Source organism: Sebastes fasciatus, chromosome 3, assembly GCF_043250625.1.
Source record: "Sebastes fasciatus isolate fSebFas1 chromosome 3, fSebFas1.pri, whole genome shotgun sequence".
Lineage (NCBI taxonomy): Eukaryota > Metazoa > Chordata > Actinopteri > Perciformes > Sebastidae > Sebastes > Sebastes fasciatus.
This window is the reverse complement of record NC_133797.1, coordinates 14,385,500-14,395,768: the sequence shown is the minus strand read 5'-3', so window position 1 is coordinate 14,395,768 and position 10,269 is coordinate 14,385,500. Positions and strand designations below refer to the sequence as shown.

Below are 10,269 nucleotides of genomic sequence, written 5' to 3'. Positions count from 1 at the left end.
GAGAGAGCGTTCCTAGCTATTCATTCAACGGAGGCAGCTGTCACATTTGCTCCGGCTGGTGGGCGGTGCTTGGTATTTCCTCAACTGATCTCAACATGGCTGCCGGGTCACAAACTTTCTCATTTTACATCTAAACAGTACACTACAAGATGTGTCTTAAATCATTTGAGGCGAGAAATAGGCATTACAGTATCAGTATATTGATTCATATTTGATCAGCGCTGCATAGTTTGACCATTTGATCGGAGTTCGCGTGTGATTGACAGCTGCTCAGAGACGGCAGACTCCAGCTCGGCTCTGATTGGTTGTTTTCCTCCGGTCTGTGAAATCTTGCAGATGCCATTAGGAGCACCGGAGGACACAGAGGCACATGATTTATTTTTCAGATTACCTCTCTCATGCACTACTGTCAGGATAACCTATATTTTATAAAAAAATAACTTTTTTAAATCATATTTGCTCCAACACTGCAGCTTTAAACACACACAGTGTTTGATGGACACATATAGGCAACACTTTCTATCAGAGCTGCTGAAAGCAAACCTTCTTATAATGCATCGTGCTTGTTGGATGTGCAACACAATAGCTCCCCTTTCTTTCTGCATGCTCTTATAGGAGAAACGTCAATGCTAAACCTCTAAATCCGGAGCTGGTCAGACCTGTAAAAAAGAGCTAAATAAACATGAGCCTACATGTTATTCCATATTCTTCTCCTTTTGCCTACACAGCAGCTTATATTGTTGCTCACTCAGACAGTAATATAGTCGAAGCCACTCTCTCTCTCTCTCTCCACCCGCCTCTCTCTCTCTCTCTGCACACGCGCGCACATAAACACACACGTGCGCACACACACACATGCGCGCTCTCGAGTGCAGAACGCGCAACAAGCGGACCAGCGGATGAGAGAGAGAGAGAGAGAGAGAGAGAGAGAAGAAGAAGAAGAGAGAAGGGACGGATGCAAGCAAGGCGAGGCCAGGAGCAGAAAAACGGATCTCTCTCTTTGCTTATCCAGCTGTTGTCTTTTATTTTTTATAATTATTATTATTTATCATTTTCTATAACACGATTCCTGCCTTTTTTTTTTTTTTTTAAACAGCCTCTGCTCCATCATCCTCCATCCATCTCCGTCCTGATGTGCTGCTGCTGCTGCGCCTCATCATCACGATTCTTCTTCAAGGATATGCAAAGCGGCTGTCATCATCACCATCATCGCGTCGACGCTATTTATTTATTTGCCATTAATAAATGCAAGGATGTAAAAAAGCATCATGATCAACAATGACCAAACGAAACGACGACTGGGTGGCTTCTTCTTTCGGTGATGCTGTAGAAATCATCGACGACGCAGGGGACGCAGAAGAAGAGCAGCTCTGCTCTGTGTGTTTCATTTGCGCGTAATTTTATTGTTTTCGCGATCGTGTGTTTTCATCCATCCATCCATCCATCCATCGGAGGAGGAGGAGGCCCGTATATAGCCCTGTGCACCGTCTCTGGCCATGAAACCCGTGGGAATTATGATACCAACGTGACGCACAGTCACACACACACACAGAGGCACAGCAGGGAAGACATCGAGCCTCTACAGGACAGACAGGACGGAAAGGAGGAGAGGAAGAGGAGGGTGTGAGGAGGTCCAGCACTGATCACAGGAGGAAGAGGAGGAGGAGGAGGACGCCCAGTTGTTGTCGGACACATCGCTGCTAATGACTGCCGTATATCTCCCCCATTGAATCTGTTTTTTTTCATGCATCGGGCAGAGAGGAGCTGGAGACAGGGAGGAGAGTACAGTGGGTGCGTGAGGGATGCGGGAGACGCAGTGAACGAGGAGGAGGAGGAGGAGGATTGACGGTAAGATATGGATATAGGCTATGAGGATGCACCCCGCCCCTCTTCTCTCTCTCTCTCTCTCTCTCTCTCTCTCTCTCTACCTCTCTCTTCACATGCACATACATGATCAATGCTCCTTTGCTGCTGCTGCTGTCAAGGGGCCATTTGATCACTAAAGGGACATAATAGGTGTATTATGATGCTGACACACAAATCATATTTAGTGACAAAAGAGGCAGGATAGGACATACAGATGATGCTCAAGGTTGTACCTGCTCTAAATGCACTTTTTTTCTGAATGTTTTTAACCTGCAGTAAAAACATGAAGGTTTCTCATGTTCCATTAAGATGATGCAGTCACTTAAAATGCTGCAAGACCAGGAAACGCTCACATGTACTGCACACTTTGTGCTACATCCTCAAACTCTCCATGACAACACACATTCAGGCATCATCAAACCTGTTCATATTGATCTGTAGATGTGTTCAATCCATTATGAATATCTAACCAACCCCAAGACATTTGGTTCGTGGTCACTTCACATAATAGGGATCTGATGCAGGGCCTCCTCACGCTGCTTGCTGTCTGCCATTAAAAAGCTGGGTCAGTAGTATAGGAGTGTGTGTGTGTGTGTGAGAGGCATGCATGGGTGCTGTGAAATATTTATTCATGGGCACGTGATCAGCCTCCCCTGGTGCCTCAGAGGGAGTGCAAGGGAGAAAGTGGCATAATGACTCAGGGGGGTGTCCCACGCTGCTCCACTAAAGTGAGGGGTGTCTGTCACGAGTGGGCGCTCACACACATGCACACTCCTTCATTGCAGTGTCTGGTGTGCTGCAGTGAAAAGTGGTGTTAACACACACACACACACACACACAAAGTGGGTATAAATGCAAAAGGTTTGGTTTGCTGATTCACCACAGATGGGAACATGAGGAGAAAAGAGACAGAGAAGGAGGAGGAGAGGAGAGCAGCAGGCCGAGTGAGAGTCCATTATCAATATTTCAGAGAGCAGATGAGAGGACTGGGTCAGTGGAGGAGGCCAGGCAGGAGCGGCGACCGCGAGGAGGAGGAGGAGGAGAGATGCAGAGGAGACGAGGAGATGAATGAGAGAGGAGGAAGGATGGAGGGACAGAGGGATGAGAGGAGAAAGAGTAGGGGCTCAGTGGCTGACAGGACTTGTGCTCTTCTGTCAGCCGGAATTTCTTGTTAACCTTGAGTGTGTGTGTGTGTGTGTGTGTGTGTGTCAAGGTATCGTTGGATGTGGAAATGTTGGTGAACACACATTCTGATAAGGTGCCTCACCTAGTGTGTGTGTGTGTGTCGTGCATGTTTAAATGTAGAAAACATCATTGATCATTTACATCAACCACTGAGGAGAAAAAAAAGCAAATTGATTTGCTTAAACCACTCAGACACGCTCACATGCACACACATACACACACACACGCGCACACACACACACACACACACACACACACACACACACACACACACACGAGTAGGGTGGATTTGACTTGTAAAACGCACCATATTTGTCTCTTTTCTGTTCAGACCACCTCACTCAAGGTTCCTATCATGTCTCTTTGCATCAGTCAGACACTCTGAGTCAGTCTCCCTGCCTGTGCTGTGAGCGTGTACACAGGCCTGTTCAGAGATGGGGGCGAATATATCAGCGTTATATTAACATCGTGATGTATGGGATTAGACATCAGCTTGGAATTCATTCATTACAATATTGTAATTCATATTCTATTAGCGATCAATCCAAAAAAATAATTAGCTGATTATCCAACAATGAATGTTTTGTCTATGAAAAGAAAAAAATAAATAGTGACAAACATGTTTGTCAGAGCTCAAGGTGACGTCAAGTTGCTTGTTTTGTTTCAATGAAAAACCTTCATCATATGTGACAAAAGAAAATCATACTGTATGTCAAAGAAAAGCAGCAATTTGAGACGCAGCAGCCAGCCAGTGAATCTTTTGGCCTTTTTTTTGCTTTAAAGATTATTGAATCGAGTAATCACTCATCAAAATAGCTGCAAATTGATTTTCCGTCAGTCGACTAATTGCTGTAATTCTGCTGTAGGGCTTGTAGTTGTGTTTTCCTGGGATTGATGGCAGCATTACAGAGATTATCACACTGCTGTAGTGGAGGGAAATGAACAGTGATGACCATCATATCCACATTATGTTATTCTTTCTCAAAATCTTGTGTGTAAATGCCTCTAATAGCACAAATAATCATGTCTTTTTAAAACATTATATTACTAAATGTAGATAATTATTTGTTCAGATAAGTAAGGTGATTTCTGCTAACCAAAGACTCTCAACAGGTACAGAGGTTTTACCATATACGTGATAAAATAACCAGACAGGAATGTCTGCTATTGGTCAAACAACGGTGGTTTAAAACTACCACATATATTTAAGAGTTAGCTCCCATCTCGTGAACGTTACGGCAAAATCTCTGACGGGAGACACATTCCTGTCATCTCACGGTATATGATGCTATAGCCCAACTGTATTGACCAGCTCTATCCTGTTCTGCCGTCCTGCTAACAAAAGCTGCTGCTGGATGCACTCGGCTCTGCTCCGTCACGCCTCCGTCAATGATTTCAGACAGTAAGCAGAAGCATTTTTTTGTAGCCGTGACTTTTAGTCACACTCCAAGATCACAATCCTGTTCTCTGTCTTGGTGACATGTGGAAACGGCTCATATAATAGTAACAGGTTATGCTGACACACAAATCATATTTAGTGACAAAAGAGGCAGGACAGGACATACAGTACAACAGATGACGCTCAAGGTTGTACCTGCTCTAAATGCACTTTTCTGAATGTTAACCTGCAGTAAAAACATGAAGGTGTGTTGTTCCATTAAGATGATGCAGTCACTTAAAATGCTGCAAGACCAGGAAACGCTCACATGTACTGCACATGCCGCTTTTTGTGCTAAATTCCCAAACTCTCCATGACAACACACATTCAGGCAGCATCAACCTGTTCATATCAACTGTAGATGTGTTCAATCCATTATGAATATTTAACCAACGCCAAGACATTTGGTTCGTGGTCACTTCACATATTGGAATTTACATTCTCCAGGGACTAAAACATCTTTTTGACCTTTACTGCAGCGTCACCCTGCTGTCTTTTTGTGAAAACTCAGAGCGGTGTGCGGAGGGTTAATCACAGTATAACATAGTGTGCTATTTTAAAAGGATGATTCACAGTTTTTCAAATGTGTCTTATAGTACCACCATAATCCCATAGCCATACTGTATGTACATTAACAGAGTTAGTAGTAGCTGTAATTGTTCCTCCTGTTTAGAGGTGGGCCACATGGATAAAATTAACAGAATATGTAATTTTATATATTGATATATAATGTGATATAGTGCCTTTTCTGTAAAATCTTTTGAGAAACTGCTCATGGATAAAATAAGCAGACAAAAATCTGTTTTCAGTTAATCCAATATTTCCATAAAGCAGTTCTGCTCTTTGATTTGCAGTGTTGCCAACAATAGACTAATACACTTAGAGAAATAAATCTCTTACCAGCGCTATTCCTGTCCATACTGGCCATGACAAGATCCCGTCTAAGTAGTAACTCCAGTTTCAGAGATGGGGAAACAGAATACAGTCCTCGTTCTGTGTAAAAATGTATATGATACTCATTTAATTGGTCTACGTGATAAAGTGAGGTTTCTGGTGGCTGGTTCTAGTTAACGAGCCTCTGCTTCGGTACACCAGTTACAGCATGAGGACTGTCTATGTAAGAGACGGTTCATTCAGCACCATCGCAACTGGAGCAAGCACTGTCTCTACTGCAAGCTACAGTAGCTGGAGGCTCATCCACTCGAGTGTAATTTAGCTATAACACAAAACTTATTAATAATAATGATTAGTATATATATATATTTTTTTATTTTTTTTGGGTAAATGGCTTATTTGGGTCCAGGAAGGGACCTTACTTACTGGAAAGTAAGAGATATAATAATAAATGATTCTAGGCCATATCGCCTCTTCTGGTTTTCCATCATACTTTCATACTTTGGCCGGCATTATCGTGAAACATGAATTAAATCACATTCTATATGGTGAAAATTAAATTTCTAATAATAATTTGTTTTGTCTATAAAATGTCAGAAATAGCAAAAAATGCTAATGTTATAATTTCCGGCAGCATCTTCAGATTACAGATTACATTGGAGAAGCTGAAACTATCAAATATTGACCATTTTTGCTTAAATAAAATGATAATTATTTGATTATCAAGGTAGTTGCTGATTATTTTTTTTGTCAATTCACTTGGAAAATCCGATTTTTCTGAGAGCTCTGATATATTAGCTGGTGGAGAAATTCCTTGACCCCCATGCAGTTTGCGTACAGGTCTGCTAGAGGTGTGGAGCATGCTATTATTACACTACTAGATTTTCTGTATCGCCACCGAGAGGGGACAAAATCTCACGCTAGATTGTAATTTATAGATTTGTCCTCAGCGTTTAACACCGTCCAGCCACATTTATTAGCAGAAAAGCTAATCAATCTTTTAAACTGGATTTTAATCTAGTTGGCTGGATACTGGACTTCTTGACTGATAGGTCCCAGTGGGTCCAGGCTGCTGTCTCTCTCCACTACTATACATTCTGTGTACTAATGACTGTCGCAGCAACCATACAAACAGACACATTATCACATTTGCAGATGATTCTGTGATCATAAGTCTTCTTGAAGGGGAGGAGCATCGGCATGGACCTGTGGTTGATTCTTCCTCAAATTACATGTGTCAAAAACTAAAGACATGTTTTTAGAAAGACTTCTTCTAATCCTGTACTGACCACCATCAAATGAGCTGGTATCGTGTTGGTGGATAGTTTTAAATACTTGGGCATCGTACTTGAAAACAAATTGTGTTTTGAATCCAATGCCATCCCATTTTTTAGGAAAATATGTTCCTTTAATGTCTTCTCCGAGATGTTGACCTCTATTTCTAAAAGTTTTATTGAATCAATGTTCTGTATTGTTGCTTGGTATGGGAACTTGACTTTGGCCAGCAAAAACGGGCTCAGTAGCCTCATCAAAATCAGATTTCCGAGTTCCCACTCAGAAATTTTAAATTGTACGTCCCCTGAAGTCTGATTTCCGACTGGGAAATTCAGACGAATCTCACCAACCACAACCTCAAAATCCAAGCTCGCTGCTCTTTGCATCAACAGTAGAAAAGCTGTAGTAAATACTGTTTATTAGTACTTATTTGTGTGTCATTAAATTAGTTGTACGCACAGTACTGTCCAACTTCTATCTGTGGACATGTTGCTACGGTGTTTGTATATGCAAAATACCGGCGTTGTAAAAAAGGCCATGCCTCTGCACATGCCTCCCCCTACTATCTCCTGTTCGTGAGCATGCGCTGTACATGTGCCACCAGTGTGAATGTCTCCTCCTCCAATCACCCTGTGCCCGATCATGCGCTGGGCATGTGTCACCAGTGTGCCTGCATTGAACAGGCTCCCCAATACAGCACTGAGAGTAAAACACAGTTAAGGAGAGGACAGTTGGACTTTTGGACATTCCTTTTTCGTGTGCGTCCATGCAAAATGTGAGTTGTGTTATGTTTAATGTATTTATATTAGACTGGCATAATAATAATTAGTAAATCTGTATTTAAGCCTTTTTCTTTGTAAAATGCCTGTGTTATTTTAGGCTCACTTTTTGTTGCTAATGTACACTAGTAGTTCTAATCACTCTGTACTGTTGTGTTTTTGTTGTTACAGACCACACAGAAACCATCGTTTTGTTTACTTTATCTGCTGATATAAACAGCCGTTACCATACACTTGGACTGCATCTCTTATTCATCTAAAATCACACCTGAGCACTAAATAGTGTCCTGACCCGACACCCTGAAGCGTTTGCTGCCACACTTACGGATTTATAATAACACACACATTCTATCATACAGGCGTAATGCGTTGTTATCATCTGGTATTGCTAATAATGGCTAACATGGCTGGAGCAAACCCCATTAAGCTTTCTGACTTGTTGTACTGGAACACAGTCAACTCGGGTGTGACGTCATGTCACACCCGTCATGTCATGTTGCCAGCTCCCAGCTCTGATTTTCCAGCTAAACGGAGCACAACATATATCCTGTTGTTTGTTGTTGCTGTCCATCAGTGCTAGGGTTTTGTGTGTTTTGTACTGTACGTAACCTGGCTGCAAACAAATTTCCCAAAAAAGATACTTTGAACTTTGATATAAGACTAGGCACTTAATAATACGGAGGGCCAAAGTCCACCGTTCAATGTAATTAAAGCAAGATTTAATGTATATGGTGTTATATTGCACAGTATCTTAATCCTCACACAACTACCTCTGTAATTTTTATTTTTAATCTTTTAATTTTAAAAATAATAATGTGTATATTTTATTAATTTACATAATAATTACACATCGGTGAGTATTTTCTTAAGACAGACTTAAAAAAAAACTGTGAACCTATCCTTTAAGGTTACTCTAAAGTCACTACATAGTTTGTTTTTCCCTGCGTGTGGGCTGATCTTAAACTCGACAGCAACAGATTTAAACTATTCTGCTTCATACTGTAATGAGGTGATCCGGTAAAAACAAACCAGTGATAAATGACCAAACACTCCTGAAATTCTCATATACCCAGAAAGTGCTTATGGGGCACTAAGACACGATGTGCTTTTAACTCAGGAAGCAAGTGCTAAGGGCAGGATTACGATCTTGATAAATATGTGAGGAAACGTATCAATGTTTAATCAGCCTCCCTGCACTCTTTAGAAGAGACTCAATTCTTTAGGTGAAAGAAAATCAAATGACTTCTCACGCAAAACCGATGTAGCTACACATATTTGGAATAGTATGGGAATCCAGGGATGGTTTTTGGCCTCCTTGGCCTTCCATACTTGAAATGTCATTATCTATCTTTAGCATCACAGATATTCATTCTTATAGTAGAGGTCTACATGTGAAAACTGATGGCTAACATCATAAAAAAAACAGTGGATGACTTTGAAAATGACATTTAAAACATGATCTGGATATATCTGCAAGCAATTTACTCCCATTTCCCGAATCCCTAACGCTCCCGTGAGTGTCCAACAGGCAGTGCAGGTCGTAATGCTCTGAACTTGGCTCTGAGCGTGGCCTGTGTTTCCTGCCTGCAACAAGCGAATGATTGACAGAGGGCGACACCTCCATTCCCCAGAGTCACGCATCGACCAGACAAACATACAGGCTCTAAAACCCTGTAAGTGGCTTTGACTGCGGTGAGTAGGCCTCAGCCTTCTGGGAGCTATAGAGGTCAATGGTCTGAAACAGGCTCGCAGTCACAGAGGGCACCGTAGCGTGTTTTAAAATCCTCTCTTAAGCCTCAAATATTATCGATAGCGACAAGAAAATTCGCGACACTGTTGCTATTAAAAAAGTATTTCAGCCAATAAAGCTTTTTTGCTCTCGCTGTGCTGTAAGAAGTCTAATCTCTCTGTCTCTCCCCCATCTCTTGATTGCTCTCTCTCTCTCCATCACACACACACACACACACACACACACACACACACACACACACACTCGCATTCATTCTTCCATTAGGAACACTACAAGGCTGTTTTGTCACTTTGTGCTTCATAGTGATCTGCCCTCAGGCGCTGATAGCTCTCTGACCAAAGGAGGGGGGAGGTTACTCTCACTTTCTCTCTGTTGATTTTATGGCCTCCGCCTCCAACAGTCTGAATCTTTGTACCTGGCATGATCTCACATCAGTTTGAATGATTTCCAACAGGCTGACTTTAATGGCGTTCAGGTATCATTTGCTTCCCACAGCAGTGAGCATCAGTCAATTTTCTTTCTTATTTATTGCTTAATTTCTGGAGGAGCCAACCCACACAGGATTCGTTTGGCAGACTCCTGTTTGACATCGCTGCCATTCAGGGCTGCAAGTAAAGCTTATTTTCATTATTAATTATCTAGATTATTTTTTGATTAACTTGTTAAAGTTAAAGGTGCTATTGATAACATTGATTATATTCAGCCACTAGATTTCGCATTCTCCTTCCCCCATTTCACTGCATTTACTTCACAACAAGTCGTTGCCAGGTACTTAACGTCGATTTCAGCCATTTATCAGTTTTTTCCTAACTAACTGACGACCCAGAGAAACCACGTGATACCAACGTCATTTTACTATTGGCTCACAAGCCTTGTTAGAAGTGGAAACCAAACGTCAGATATCTTCCACAGAGATAAACAAAACATTAATTTTGGACCTGCAGAAATTTTCAAAATGATTAATTCAAAATCATAATAATTTTTTTTAACGAAAAGCCATACTTTTATTCGGCACCTTTCTAAAGGCTCTGTTTATGTGTTATTATTATTATTTTTTAAATATTCATCTATATAAGAATGTT

General features: G+C 41.4%; 1 protein-coding gene across 3 annotated transcripts in view; it reads left to right on the top strand.

Annotated features, from left to right (window-relative positions):
- Positions 1-888: 888 nt before the first annotated feature.
- LOC141764159 (adhesion G protein-coupled receptor L1) overlaps positions 889-10,269 on the top strand; it is a 34,092-nt gene continuing 24,711 nt past the window's right edge. For 2 of the 3 annotated variants that reach the window (XM_074629139.1, XM_074629138.1), the window contains exon 1: positions 889-1,848. The gene's annotated coding sequence lies outside the window, so the exon portion shown is untranslated. The remainder of the gene's footprint in view (positions 1,849-10,269) is intronic. The other variant, XM_074629140.1, reaches the window with a different exon arrangement.